Source organism: Ctenopharyngodon idella, chromosome 10, assembly GCF_019924925.1.
Source record: "Ctenopharyngodon idella isolate HZGC_01 chromosome 10, HZGC01, whole genome shotgun sequence".
In the NCBI taxonomy this organism is placed as follows: Eukaryota; Metazoa; Chordata; class Actinopteri; order Cypriniformes; family Xenocyprididae; genus Ctenopharyngodon; species Ctenopharyngodon idella.
In genome coordinates, this window is record NC_067229.1 from 7700662 (window position 1) to 7717119 (window position 16458).

The 16458-nt window shown below is 33.3% G+C and overlaps 1 long non-coding RNA gene across 1 annotated transcript; it reads left to right on the forward strand.

The window, feature by feature from the left end:
* The first annotated feature begins 3861 nt into the window (after positions 1–3861).
* Positions 3862–4355, forward strand: LOC127520014 (uncharacterized). Its single transcript, XR_007931999.1, has 2 exons — positions 3862–4005; positions 4198–4355. It is a non-coding gene; the product is annotated as an uncharacterized LOC127520014 (long non-coding RNA).
* The last annotated feature ends 12103 nt before the right edge of the window (positions 4356–16458 follow it).

The following is a 16458-nucleotide window of genomic DNA, read 5'->3' on the forward strand; positions in this document are numbered from 1 at the left end:
AAATGTTGAAATTGTTATTTTTGCACAATTAATATAGGTGTAGATCTGGTATGTTGATAAAGAGTAGAGACTGCAGTCAAGAATGAGCCAAAGAACATTAAAAATATATGTTGCATTATTTAAAAAGTGTCTGTACTAGTCCACAGTGTTAACCTGTATTAAAGGATTAGTTCACTTCTGAAGGAAAATTTCCTGATAATTTACTCACCCCCATGTCATCCAAGATGTTCATGTCTTTCTTTCTTCAGTCGAAAAGAAATTAAGGTTTTTGAGGAAAACATTCCAGGATTTTTCTCCATATAGTGGACTTCAGTGGGGTTCACTGGGTTGAAGGTCCAAATGTCAGTTTCAGTGCAGCTTTAAAGGGCTCTACAGGATCCCAGCAGAGGAATAAGGGTCTTATCTAGTGAAACAATCAGTAATTTTCTAAAAAAAAAAAAAAAAAATAATGTACTTTTTAACCACAAATGCTCGTCTTGCACTGCTCTGCGATGCGCCACACATTACGTAATCACATTGGAAAGGTCATGCGTGACACCGGCGGAAGTACCGGTCCAGTGTCTAGAAAGCGAATGTGCAAAGACTAAGCCAAGTGACCTTACAAAAAAAAAACAAAAAAAAAAGAGGTAAAACAGTGATTATCAGATGATTTTGAAGTTGGAGGTTTTGAAGTTTTTCGCCCTACCGTGGTACTTCTGCCTACGTCACGCATGACCTTTCAACGTAATGTGCGGCGCATCGCAGAGCAAGACAACATTTGTGGTTAAAAAGTATATACATTTTTTTTTTTTTAATGACCAATAGTTTCGCTAGATAAGACCCTTATTCCTCGGCTGGTATTGTGTAGAGCCCTTTGAGCCCTTTTGGACCTTCCACCCGGTGAACTCCACTGAAGTCCACTATATGGAGAAAAATTCTGGAATGTTTTCCTCAAAAACCTTTATTTCTTTTCGACTGAAGAAAGAAAGACATGAACATCTTAGATGACATGGGGGTGAGTAAATTATCAGGAAATTTTCCTTCAGAAGTGAACTAATCCTTAGCACATGTACTGTATGTGTGCTTGTGCTGTTGCTATTCTAGCTGGCAGTTATCTGCAAAAGATTCTGATTTTAATGGTTTTATGCAATTTAGTTGAGTTTGAGCTACACAAAGTGAGAGAAACAAAGGGGTCAAATATGAATTTTGTTTGTGATAATTAAATTAAACTTTTTGATGAAAGAAATGTCTGTTTGTTTGGAAATTATTTCTTTGTTACCAAGAAGAAAAATATGCAAGATAATAATAGTAATGAAAAACAGAATTTAACACAATTTTGTCAAGTACTTTTAAAATTCTTGCAAGCTTGATTTGTTTTCAACATATTAATAAACAACTCTCCGTAATTAAAAAAAAAAAATAAATAAATAAAAAAAATATACTATAAAGAAGACTGCACAGATGTTTATGTGGCCAAACCAAACATCATATGCTGTAGAGCAGACAAGAGACTACAAATGTTAGTTCTCCAATCAGTTCACCAGGGTCCACCCACTTACACTTCCTCTGACTGATGTGAGAGAAATCTTTTTCTTTCTTTCTCATATCTTTGATTCAGAGCTCTACAAAAGAGTTTGAATGGTGTGTGGATGGAGTGTTTTAATACACAGCAACAACATGAGGATCTTTCAGCTTTTTCTCTGTGAGTTTATTACATGTTATGAATATATTTACATGCGCTTTGTCATTTTTTGTACGCTGTGGATTCACAGCATTATGCTACTGTGTTTTTTCTTTCTTATAGATGTTTTAATCTGTTGTCAAGCAGCAGTAGCAGATCAACTAACTGATTTGGGATCAAATGTGTCCATAAACTGTGATCTTGATGAAAATGATGTTTATTGGATTTTACTGAAAACACCAGATCCTCCAACAGTGATTCTACGATCATTCTCAACATTACCATCACCTTTTTACTTTAATAAAACATTCAGAAAGAAATATTCAGTGCAATTTAAACATTGTCTGGTTATAAATAATGTGACTGCTGATGAATTAGGAGTTTATTACTGTATAAACACTGATACACCTCCAAAATTCAGCAACGGCTCCAGACTGTACTTCACCGGTGAGTTCATTTGATCTGTGACTGTTTACACTTATGACATACTTTGTTGTTTTGTTTTGTAAAAGATAGTCTCATTTGTTGCTTCAGTCAACAGAGATAAATGTTTAATTTTTAGTTTTTGCAGTGGAGACTGACAGTAACAGATTATGGACATTTTCTTTCCAGAATCAACTCGACTATCTGAGTGTCACAATCATACAGTGATTGAGTTTATTGATCAGAATCAAACACAATGTCAGATTATCATCATCATATCTGGTCTGATGATCGGGCTTCTGCTCATTGTGCTGATCGGTGAGTTTTTGCTCTTTCAGAAAAATTACATTTAAACAGCCAATGAAATATGAAACCGTAGTCTAAAATATCAATATGATGCTCTTCTCTAGAGGCAGGTGACGTTGTTGTAATTATGAATTTTCTATTATTTAGTCTATTGACTATTATTTGGCATCTCTAAGATTAAGATTTAAGAAAGAATAATATAACTGTCAGTAAATGCTGAATCTGATTTTACTGTCTCGTTCTTAGTGTTTGCTGTTGGAAAAACAGAACGGTTGGAAAAACACGTTCATGATGCTGATCTACTGCAGACTCGAGTGATATATCAGCTTCAAGACCAAAACTGATTAACATCACAATAAGTTAAATTTATGTGTAAGCATCAGAAACCATCAGTTTAGAACTGTATGAACAGACAAATTAAGTGTCATTGAATACGGTCTTTCATTTATCAAGTCTGGTGTGAAGACCTAGTTCATTTAGTTACATTAAACAAATTTAAAAATGTGTTTAAATATGTTGCATTCTTTGTTTGTTTGTAAAAATAAATAAATAAATAAATAAATAAATAAAATAAAAAACTACAGTGATTCTTTGGAAATAGCCTGGCATGAGTCACACCTTGTATTTATACAGTTTACACTGTAATGTAACTGTTATAACCCTAGTGAAAAAAAAGTATACTTTATTGTATTTTAAATATATTCCCTTTTTCTATAGTACATTGCAAATATACTAAAAAAAAGTACTATCTTTAAATATATAAAAAAGTATGTTAGCATCATATTTTCACAATACAACTTTTAACACACTTTAAAATAATTGTACTTTTTTTTTAGAAAAAATATACTTGAAGTGAAAGTTCAGTTTATTTTTTAAAAGTGTATTTATTTGCACTTTATAAAAATATATTTGAGGTATATTTTAACTGTGTGCTGAAAATGATCATTGTAACAATGCACTGAAAGTATATTTAAAAAATACAATTTTTAATATCCTGAAGTTGTGGTGTATTTAAAGTTAAATTTGAGTATATTTTTTAAGTTTACTTATTCATCCTTGGAATTCATTTTATTACTTGTGCTTATTTATTTCACTATGACTAATGCATTAAAAGCCCATTTTTTATATGCAGTGTAGCCTACAATTTCCAAATATGTGTAAATATGTTTAATAAGTTTACACTGGCAGAATCATTTTACAGTCGTAAACACAAATCTATATTAAACAACACACCAGCAGCACAAGTAACGTTATATGCAAAAAAAAATATGTTGAGTGGTTGAACCTGATACTTATCGGAATTCAAATGTCTCTTCAACTTGGTCTGTGACCAATCAGATTTTGTTGCTCACTGCCTTCAGCCAATCAGAGCTGCTGACGTCACAGTACTCGTCTGAATCCCCCTCGTTCAGTCACTCAGGGGGCTTTCAGGTGAAGAAGTATAATGTCGCAATGTATAATTTATTTAATAAAACACTGAAAGCACAATACATCGCTCAATCTTGGGAATTCTGACCAGTTCAATCAAGTGACATTGCACACTGACCTTGATGGCAACGGAATTTAATGGCCTACGCGATCCTGAAAGAACCGGAGAAAAGTGCTGCTATTTGGAGGTAAGTTGTAATCGGCCCGTATTCTGTACGATATTAATTCATGAAGTGTTGTATGCTTGACTGCTGCTAATCCTCATTTACTGTTCAAAAATAGTATTGGTTCAATTTAGGATTTAGACAGACTATTGTAAATGTGAATAAAATGTTGAACATGCTGTCTGACCTTATATCTTTTGTATATTCTGTTAACAGATGCTGTTCTTCACGAGTTTCTGAGGTCACTGCCACTGTGTAAGCGGCCATCAGACACAATAATGAGAAGCTCATCAGAAAATGGAATATAATGTGTAATTTGTATTTGTGTATAGAGGGTCACCATTGGTCCAATAATTTAATTCTTTAATGAAAAACATGGTAAGTTTTGCTGAAACCATGTTAAGTTTAAATAAAAACCATTGGATTTGTTAATGAAATATGTCTCTTCATTAGTGATGTTGTTACATTTTATTTATTTTAATGGCCTTGAAAACAAATGCATTCAACTTTGGGAAAATGTCACCTAAGTAATTTGTTAAATGGTATTTAAATGGTAGCACAATTATAATACTGTATTGTGTGAGATTATGTAATTCAAAGTACAGTAGTCAACATTTGAAGTGGATCAAAAAAGTTCAGCAAAGTTGTCCTAAGAAGAAGGTTTTAGGACAACTTTGATGAAAGGTTTTGATCCACTTCAAATGTTGACTATATTATACAAAGTATAAGTAATAACAAAGTGTATTGTTATTGCCTGCAAAGTGTGTAATTTTTAGTATTTGGAATAATCCAAAGGTACTAAGCATACAGTATACTATTACCTGTAAAATAATATATTCATAGTATATTGCTTGTGTGTTCGGAAGACACTCGTAATTAATTTGTAATGTACTTAAATCACAAATAAAGTGTACTTATAACACAAATAAAGTATACTTATAACACAAATTAAGTACACTTTATCACTCATCAAGCATGCCTACACAGGCATATGCTTAAAGTGTACTAAGTATACTTGAAGTTGTTCCAATTTAGCACACAAAAGTACACTAAATATACTTAAAGTTGTACTTTTATACAACTTAATTACAACTAAAATATACTTAGTACAAAATTAGTTGTTTCAAAATAGCACACCTTAAGTTAACTAATCATTAACACACTTGAAATATACTGATAATTATTCTGGCTGCAAGTATACTTAGCATACTTTTTTTTTCACTAGGGAACTATTGGTGAATTTTATTTAAAACTTTTTATCTAGCTGGTTCAACTCAACTGAAGTGCTAAAAAATCAGAAACATGTTCCACTGGTTGGTAACTTGGTCATTTGTCAGCCAATGACAAACAGAGTCTCTCGCCTTCATCTTGAGTGGAGGTTTAACCTTGAACCACATGCCAATACCTTTATATGTTTATGTATGTCAGTTCTCATAGTTTATAACCTCAAATGGAAACACTGGGTTTAAACTCTTCACGAGATGAGGCTCCTTGTTTGTGTATCTAGATCAACACATTTAATATCAGAGCATTTGACTGTAATGTAAAACATAGAGTTTATATTTCTGTAAATGTTCAACAATGACTCCAACTGTCAAAGCTGTCTGACATGGATCAGAGTGATTCTCAGGGGGTTGGGGGTGACACGGTCATTGACAAAAGGAGGGCAGGTGGTTATATTCTCATAAATCAAATGAGTTTTATTGGTGCTTTTTGGAAAAAAAAGTTGCTAGAGTAGTCTGAAAAGTTGCTAAATCTAGCAACAAAATTGTTAAGTTGGCAACACTCGTTAGCCTACATATGAGTAGATCTGTGATAACATCAGTTACAAATGATTAAATAACAATAATGAATAATAATACAAATTTACATATATTTCCTTTGCATTTATTTGAGTTTCTCCTTTTCTGTCTTCTGTGCTTTTTAAGAAAACTTTTGCCATCAATGATTAAAATGAGGACAATTTCAATAACAAAATAAAACCTGTCAGGATAATGTACATCCACAAACCTTCACTTTAAAAATACACTGGTACACGTTAAAGGATTTTAAACACCTAGAGTGTTTTAATAACTAGATATGTTGATGTACATAAAAACATTTTCCACAGTTTTCTGTACGGTGTTGAGATCATAAATGACCTACAGAGGGCAGCAGAGGAGCTCTGATACACAGACAAACACCAGCAAATGTCCAAAATACAGTATAACGTCAACTGTTACTGATCAAATGTTCAGTTAATCGTATCAGCGCTGTTATGTGAACTGTGTTATGGAGTATACAGTGTAAGTGTACTTTTTCCTGATCAAACATACTGGAACAACACCAACAACAACAATATGGGTGATTTAATAAAATGAGTAAATTAGCAAATCAGTAAATCAGCCATTTCTATCGATGAAAAACAAATATAAGTAACAGATTGGCATATTGACAGCTTCTCTGATCTTCTGCCATTTTGTAGAATCATAATTTGAGCAAAATTGTATCCTGAAGCTTAAATCTTCCTCGGAATGAACAACTTCGCCCACCAGAGAAGAGAATTAAGGTAATATAATGGCATCATGTGACACCAGATTAAACTTGAGCTGGATTTAAGTCTACGTCATGCTTGAGAGAATAAGATGTGAACGATTTCTGATTAAATAACCAGAACAAAATATCGCTACACTGATCTATACAATACATAGTTACATAATTATTTACAGTATGTATATCCAGTTATAATATATAGGCTATCTATAAATATTTGGACAGTCTGGGCTTAATTCTTATTAAAAAGTCTTGAATTACTACTTGATTCAGAGTTTATGTATGTGAATGTCCTGAAGTTAAATGTGCAGTTATGTATACCTCATTATAATCTTACTGTATGCTGAAGTCAAGCAACCATGGGTTAATCCTTCCAGCGACGCTTACTTGTCCGATGCTGCGAGTTTTGAACTCCCGTCGAATGCTGTGAGAGCCTCCAGACCAAACCTTTCCTTCCTCCGTCTGACTGACGGCGAGACTTACCAGTCCGATGCCGTGAATATTGAACTCCCGTTAGACACTGCGAGAGCTCTCCAGCCCAGCACTTCAGATTTCGTTACCCCGCCGTCGGCAGGTAGGGCCCACTCACCCGGCGCCATGAGCTGTTCCTGTCCGTGAGCAGTGCAGGCCCTTCTGGTCGGGCGGCTCAAATCACGCACCTCATCAGCCGGTAAGGTCCACCTGTCCGACGCCGTGAGCCTCGTTTCCCATTCCATCAGCCAGTAGGGCTCACCCATCCGAAGCCGACCTCCCAATCGGGCGTTCCAAATTACGCTGCTCATCGTTCATCAGCCGGTAGGGCTCTCCTATCCAACGCCATTAGCTGCTTCTGTCAAGAAACCGTGTGGACTTTATTAACCTCCCGGAGCCGTGTGGAGTACGTTTATGATGGATGAATGCACTTTCTTGAGCTTCATACTCGTTGTTTCCCGTTCACTGTCATTATAAAGCTTGGATGTGTCAGGATGTTTATTAATATAACTCCGATTGTGTTCATCAGAAAGAAGAAAGTCATGTATACCTAAGGATGGCTTGAGGGTGAGTAAAGCTTGGGCTAATTTTAATTTTAAGTGAACTAATCCTTTAAGGAAGATACTGCAGTTGCTCTGCTGCCCTCATGAGGCTGCAAATAGTAGTTCTCCGCTTATTTTCACCAAGGTGCTGCTACTGGATATTTCTGGTCTCACCACTAGATGGCAGCTGTTACTGACAGACTGTCTCTGTTTCATGTGTTTGGTTGTTTGCACCACACACAAGGTTCATCATATAGGCTAGGCTATGTCACACCATGAGTTATAGTGCGACCACTTAAACCGTGTTGGATTTGTTTGGTTTTGTCTACATGAAACCAGTTCTGTTACTGTGAGATTGTTCATGAAACAGGCCTCTTGAGTCACTCCACAGAATCAGTCCTGAAACTGTTTACAGCCACAGATCTAGAATTGGGTTCTACAGTGGATCTTTCTCAGTAGCAGTCAGTTTGTTTCAGTTTGTTGACTCAGTTTAATCAAACACACGCATGCCACTTTAATATGATTAACAATATCAAAAATCTGAAAACAGTGTTTATAAAATAACTAAATAATTTTTGTTTACTGAAGTGATGATGGTAATGAGGGCATTAGATGTTGTGGTCAGAGTGAGTTTGACGTTGACTTCCTCTGCTTGATGTGAGAAGTTTTTTTTTCTTTGCTTCAGAGTTGCAGTAGATTCATCTTAAATGTTGTGTGGAGGGAAGCAGATTCATATTGAGGTGTTTTAATCACAACAACATGAGGATCATTCAGCTTCAGCTCTGTGAGTTTATTACATTATATGAATATATTTACATGCGCTTTGTCATGAATTGTTTTATGTTATAGGTTCAAGGTAATCTTAATTATAATGCTTTTTTTCTCTTTTATAGATGTCTTAATCTGTTTTCTAGCTGCAGTGGCAGATCAACTAACAGATTTGGGATCAAATGTGACCATAAACTGTGATCTTGATGAAAATGAGGTTTATTGGATTTTACTGAAAACACCAGATCCTCCAACAGTGATTCTACGATCATTCTCAACCTCAACATCACCTTTTTACTCAAATAAAACATTCAGAAAGAAATATTCAGTGAAATTTAAACATTGTCTAGTTATAAATAATGTGACTGCTGATGAATTAGGAGTTTATTACTGTATGAACACAGGCACTCCTCCAAAATTCAGCAACAGCTCCAGACTGTACTTCAATGGTGAGTTCATTTTCTCCTTCAGAGATCATAATGATGATCAGTGAAATTATTTACTATTCATTTCATTGTTATTCACTACTTCAGTTTTTTAGACACATGAACAACAGTATTATTTCTTTCATTGGTTGCTCCACACAGATATGAATATATAAAAAGCTAGATATTATAGATGTATGAAACTGCAGTCATTGTGCTCCAGTGGAGACTGTCAGTTTTTACAGTAACAGACTGTGGACACTTTCTTTTCAGAATCAGCTCAACCATCTGAGTGTCACAATCATACAGTGATTGAGTTTATTGATCAGAATCAAACACAATGTCAGTTTATTATCGTCATATCTGGTCTGATGATCGGGCTTCTGCTCATTGTGCTGATCGGTGAGTGACTGTTCTTTAGTTTAGAAAACAGAATATTCAAAGGCAGGTGGAGTTCTTTATTTAGGATTGTTTATTCTGACTATTTAACAATTAATTTGTTATTTTTGTGACTTTGAATGTCTTTACATTTTAAGAAAGAATAATACAACCTTTAATAAATATTGAATCCGATATCGGTGTTTGATTTTTAGGACTATTAAAAGTTATTGTTGTTGGAAACAGAAGGTCTGCAGAACAATCACATCTCAACACTGATCTACAGCAGATGCAGTGTATACAGAATCAGGAGCTATTTCAGGTAAAATATGCAAAACCATCATTATAACTAATATTTCTGACTTGATAGTTATTAAGGAGTCTTGACTTATCTCAACAAACTATTGCTTGTTTAGATTATGAAATTAATTTTGGTTCAGCAACAACTGCAGCAGGTACTAATATTGTTTTCCTCGTTGCTCTTTCAGTATGCTGAGGTGAATTTTACCTGCTTAAAAAATATTTGGCCCAGTCAAATCAACAGGACCCGTTCTGCTCTAAAACTGCTGAAGTCATAAACACTTGAGTATGACTGAGCTCATACTTATATTGTACATTATATGATTAACTTTTTTCAGGATTTTATTAACCAATGTCTTTATGACTTCTGAGACCTTAAATTCCTAGTATAGCACAAGTTTGTTGTTGTTGTTGTTTTACCACACTGTAAAAAAAAAAATTGAACTAATTTGAAAAAATAAAGGCAACCTCTCACATTCAAATTGAACACATTCACATGAACTTAAAAAATCAAAGGCAATTAAAGAATGTTTATCATTTAGCAATGTAAAGAGTTACAATTGTTCTTTCATCTCCATGTTTGATTTTCAAAGCTAACTACTTGATATGAACATTATTTGGCTCTTTAAAACTAGAGTTCACATGTTATAATTTCTGTGGCTTTTGTTAGGGCAGTGCATCATATTTCAAGGCCTTATGTCCACTTTAACAAATTCTGTGGTGGCCGAATAAAAATCGCACCGCTTTTCTTTTTTGGAAAGAAATTAATTCTTTTATTCAGCAAGGATGCATTAATTTGATCAAAAGTGATAGTAAAGACATTTATAATGTTACAAAATCTTTCTATTTCAGATAAATGGTGTTCTTTTGAACTTTCTATTCATCAAAGATTCCTGCACAAAATTGTACATAACTGTTTTCATCACTGATAATAATCATAAATGTTTCTTGAGCAGCAAATCATTATATTAGAATGATTTCTGAAGGATCATGTGACACTGAAGACTGGAGTAATGATGCTGAAAATTCAGCTTTACATCACATAAATAATTTACATTTTAAAATATATTCAAGCAGAAAACTTTTTTTTTTAAATTGTAATAATATTTCACAATATTCCTGTTTTTACTGTATTTAAAATAAATAAATGCAGTCTGGGTGAGAAGAATGTTTTAAAAACATTTAAAAAATCGTACCGATCCCAAACTTTTGAATGGCAGTGTATATATGAATTCAATAATAATTCAATAATTCAATTATTATTTTGTCTTGTGGAATATAATGTGAATATGTGTTGTGTGAAATAGCCTCAAAGCACTAAATGAAAAACAAAATGCAAGTTTTATTATTATTCTTTAAATGATCACATACATAGTATATTTATCAATAAAATGGTTTTGTATTCAGAAAGAAAAGTTACAGGCTACACCATGTGGTTAAACTCAACTGAAACGCTCAACCAGAAACATGTTCCACTGGTCACTTGACAGCCAATGACAAACAGGGTCTGTCACCTTTGTCTAGAGTGGAGGTTTAATCATGAACCGAGCGCAGTGTTTTTCCAGTACCTTTATACGTTTATGTATCTCAGTTCTCACAGTTGTCTAAACCTCAAATGGAAACAGCAGCACTGCAGGACGTCTGCTGGGGTTTAAACACTGTTCTTTACTTCATGATGCCCTTTGTCTGTATATCTAGATCAACACATTTAATATCAGAGCATTTGACAACTGTAACTTGAAAAGCACCTATAGTTACTGAAGTTTTTATTTCTGTGAATGGTTAGACTGAACCTGTCAAACATGAAACTAGGTCTGCAACCTACAGCCAAAGTCCCACAGAGATGTAGGCTATTGACATGTGAGAAATAGAGAAAGAGTACATTTTGAGGAGGCCCTTTCTCATATGCAACACTTTTACATAGATCAAGTGTAGCATCCCACTAAGCAAAGCTATGTCCAGAAGACGTATTTTCAATGTCTTGAATGAAATTATGAAATTAAAAATACAATTTGTGTCTGTGACAGACGGTGTTTACGGAGCATCACTGGTGATCCAAAATAGCCTAAGTTGACTATTAAAAAGAAAAACATCAATACACGAATAAAATATATTGTTTAAATTATTATTGCCTTTAGTTATTATTTTGAAATGAATGTAGAAATGCTTAAAACACTAACTTGATGAGATTGACTTGGTTTTGATAAATAGAACATTTATTACAATACATTGTTAATGTAAAATTACAAAATAGAATTGTATTTGGTTTCTTTTTTTCTTTTTTGATGTAATGTAATGTTCATTTAACAAGAAAATGTGTCAACGTTAAGAGTAATGCACATGAATTTACATTGATTCATAAATAAATAAAAAAATTTCCTCCTCATTTCAGAACACCACTGCACACCACTGCATTCATCATAGTTCAGATTGGCACGTCACTGTACAGAAATTTGAGATATTTAAAATTATTTTACTTGTGGCAATATCTTGAAGTTTTGTGGATTTTTTTTTTTTTTTTTTTTAACCTGAAAGTCTTTTGTGATTGAAATTGCCCTGACTTTGGATTTGATTTTGATTGGTGAAAGTTCTCCAAAAAAGAGGGAAAAAAAAGAAACTCAAGGAAGGGCAAAGAAAATTTGTCAGTAAATGAGCACAACAAAAATGCAGAGCTTGTTGCACCCTTATTCATGAATAATTTATTTAGCTTGCATGTGTCATGATTAAATTAATTAATGAGTCTGTCAAAAAAAACATTTATTTGTCATTGACCCAAAACCTTACAGTCACATTTACTAAATGAAAAGTTAATTTTACTCATACTACTGAAAGTCCATTGTACTGCAGACTAACAGAAGTTAATATTAAAAGTTATGTGCGCTCACTAACTGATTATATGAAGTTACAGCAGATTTCATTTTCCCCATCATGCTTTGCTTTGGGCTGTTAAAGGAGCGTAAATGTTGAAATTATTATTTTTGTGTTTTTGCACAATTAATATAGTGGTAGATCTTGTATTTTGGTAAAGAGTAGAGGCCGTGGTCAAGAATGGGCCAGAGAACATTAAAAATATATGTTGCATTATTTAAAAAGTCTGTGCTAGTCCACAGTGTTAACTGTATTAAAGGATTAGTTCACTTCTGAATGAAAATTTCCTGATAATTTATTCACCCCCATGTCATCCAAGATGTTCATGTCTTTCTTTCTTCAGTCGAAAAGAAATTAAGGTTTTTGAGGAAAATATTCCAGGATTTTTCTCCATATAGTAGACTTCAGTTGAATGTTTTCCTCAAAAACTTTTATTTCTTTTCGACTGAAGAAAGAAAGACATGAACATCTTGGATGACATGGGGGTGAGTAAATTATCAAGAAATTTTCATTCAGAAGTGAACTAATCCTTAGCACATGTACTGTATGTGTGTTTGTGATATTGCTATTCTAGCTGGCAGTTATCTGCAAAAGATTCTGATTTTAATGGTTTTATGCAATTTAGTTGAGTTTTAGCTACACAAATTATTTGGATTTATAGTTTAATTTAGTATTAAGAAGTTTTCTTTTTTGTTCACTCAAATGGAATAAGTTCACAGAACTCATAAAAAAAAGTTTGTTTGTTTGTTTTTTGTTTTTTTAAAAAACTGAAAGAGAGAGAAACAAAGGGGTCAAATATGAATTTCGTTTGTGATAATTAAATTAAACTTTTTGATGAAAGAAATGTCTGTTTGTTTTGAAATTATTTCTTTGTTACCAAGAAGAAAAAGTATGCAAGATAATAATAGTGATGAAAAACAGAATTTAACACAATTTTGTCAAGTACTTTTAAAATTCTTGCAAGCTTGATTTGTTTTCTGACCATTCAACGCATTAAACAACTCTCCGTAATTTAAAAAAAAAAGAAATACTATAAAGAAGACTACACAGATGTTTATGTGGCCAAACCAAACATCATATGCTGTAGAGCAGACAAGAAGCTACAAATGTTAGTTCTCCAATCAGTTCACCAGGGTCCACCCACTTACACTTCCTCTGACTGATGTGGGAAAAATCTTTTTTTCTTTCTTTCTTTCTCATATCTTTGGTTCAGAGCTCTACAAAAGAGTTTAAATGGTGTGTGGATGGAGTGTTTTAATACACAGCAACAACATGAGGATCTTTCAGCTTTTTCTCTGTGAGTTTATTATGATTATATTTACATGCACTTTATCATTTTTTTATGCTGTGGATTCACAGAACTATGCTACTGTGTTTTTCTCTCTTACAGATGTATTAATCTGTTGTCAAGCAGCAGTAGCAGATCAACTAACTGATTTGGGATCAAATGTGTCCATAAACTGTGATCTTGATGAAAATGAGGTTTATTGGATTTTACTGAAAACACCAGATCCTCCAACAGTGATTCTACGATCATTCCCAACACAACGATCACCTTTTTACTTTAATAAAACATTCAGAAAGAAATATTCAGTGCAATTTAAACATTGTCTGGTTATAAATAATGTGACTGTTGATGAATTAGGAGTTTATTACTGTATAAACACTGATACTCCTCCAAAATTCAGCAAAGGCACCAGACTGTACTTCACCAGTGAGTTCATTTGATCTGTGACTATTTACAGTTATGACATACTTTGTTGTTTTGTTTTTTAAAAGATAGGCACATTTGTTGCTTCAGTCAACAGAGAGATAAATGTTTAATTTTTAGTTTTAAAATTGCAGTGGAGACTGACAGTAACAGATTATGAACACTTTCTTTACAGAACCAGTTCAACCATCTGAGTGTCACAATCATACAGTGATTGAGTTTATTGATCAGAATCAAACACAATGTCAGATTATTATCATCATATCTGGTCTGATGATCGGGCTTCTGCTCATTGTGCTGATCGGTGAGTTTTTGCTCTTTCAGAAAAATTACATTTAAACAGCCAATGAAATATGAAACTGTAGTCAAAAATATCAATATGATGCTCTTCTCTAGTAGCAGGTGATGTTGTTGTAATTATGAATTTAGTCTATTGACTATTATTTGGCATCTCTACAGTTTAAGAAAGAATAATATAACTGTCAGTAAATACTGAATCTGATTTTACGGTCTTGTTCTTAGTGTTTGCTGTTGGAAAAACAGAACGGTTGGAAAAACACGTTCATGATGCTGATCTATTGCAGACACGAGTGATATATCAGCTTCAAGACCAAAACCAAATACTTTCACGATAAAGTAAATCATGTGTAAGCATCAGAAATCATCAGTTTAGGACTGTATGAACACACACAGATTAAGCATCATTGTAACACGGTCTTTCATTTATCAAGTCTGGTGTGAAGACCTAGTTAATTTAGTTGCATTAAACAAATTTAAAAATGTGTTTAAATATGTTTGTATTCTTTGTTTGTTTGTAAAAAATAAATAAATAAATAAATAAAATAAAATAAAATAAAAAACTACAGTGATTCTTTGGAAATAGCCTGGCATGAGTCACACCTTGTATTTATACAGTTTATACTGTAATGTAGCTGTTATAACCATTGGTGAATTTTATTTAATACTATTTATTTAGCTTGGTTCAACTCAACTGAAGTGCTAAAAAAACAGAAACATGTTCCACTGGTTGGTAACTTGGTCATCTGACAGCCAATGACAAACAGAGTCTCTCGCCTTCATCTTGAGTGGTGGTTTAACCTTGAACCACATGCCAATACCTTTATATGTTTATGTATGTCAGTTCTCATAGTTTATAACCTCAAATGGAAACACTGGGTTTAAACTCTTCACGAGATGAGGCTCCTTGTTTGTGTATCTAGATCTACACATTTAATATCAGAGCATTCGACTGTGCTGTAAAACAGAGTTTATATTTCTGTAAATGTTTAATAATGACTCCAACTGTCAAAGCTGTCTGACATGGATCAGAGTGATTTTCAGGGGGTTGGGGGTGACACGGTCATTGACAAAGGAGGGCAGGTGGTTATATTCTTGTATATCAAATGAGCTTTATTGGTGCTTTTTGGGAAAAAAAGTTGCTAGAGCAGTCTGAAAAGTTGCTAAATCTAGCAACAAAATTGTTAAGTTGGCAACACTCGTTAGCCTACATATGAGTAGATCTGTGATACAAAATAATAAATAACAATAATGAATAATAATAATAATACAAATTTACATACATTTCCTTTGCATTTATTTGAGTTTCTCCTTTTCTGTCTTCTGTGCTTTTTTAGAAAACTTTTGCCATCAATGATTAAAATGAGGACAATTTCTAAACAAAATAAAACCTGTCAGGATAATGTACATCCACAAACCTTCACTTTAAAAATACACTGGTACACGTTAAAGGATTTTAAACATCTAGGGTGTTTTAATAACTAGATATGTTGATGTACATAAAAACATTTTCCACCGTTTTCTGTACGGTGTTGAGATCATAAATGACATACAGAGGGCAGCAGAGGAGCTCTGATACACAGACAAACACCAGCAAATGTCCAAAATACAGTATAAAGTCAACTGTTAATGATAAAATGTTCAGTTAATCGTATCAGCGCTGTTATGTGAACTGTGTTATGGAGTATACAGTGTAAGTGTACTTTTTCCTGATCAAACATACTGGAACAACACCAACAACAACAACAATATGGGTGATTTAATAAAATGAGTAAATTAGCAAATCAGTGAATCAGCCATTTCTATCAATGAAAAACAAATATTAGTGACAGATTGGCATATTGACAGCTTCTCTGATCTTCTGCCATTTTGTAGAATCATAATTTAAGCAAAATTGTATCCTGAAGCTTAAATCTTCCTCGAAATGAACAACTTCGCCTACCAGAGAAGAGAATTAAGGTAATATAATGGCATCATGTGACACCAGATTAAACTTGAGATAAGGTGTGAACAATTTCTGATTAAATAACCAGAACAAAATATCGCTACACTGATCTACACAATACATTTACAGTATGTATATACAGTTATAATATATAGGCTATCTATAAATATTTGGACACTCTGGTTTTATGTACGATTAGTCTTGAATTACTACTTGATTCAGAGTTTATGAATGTGAATG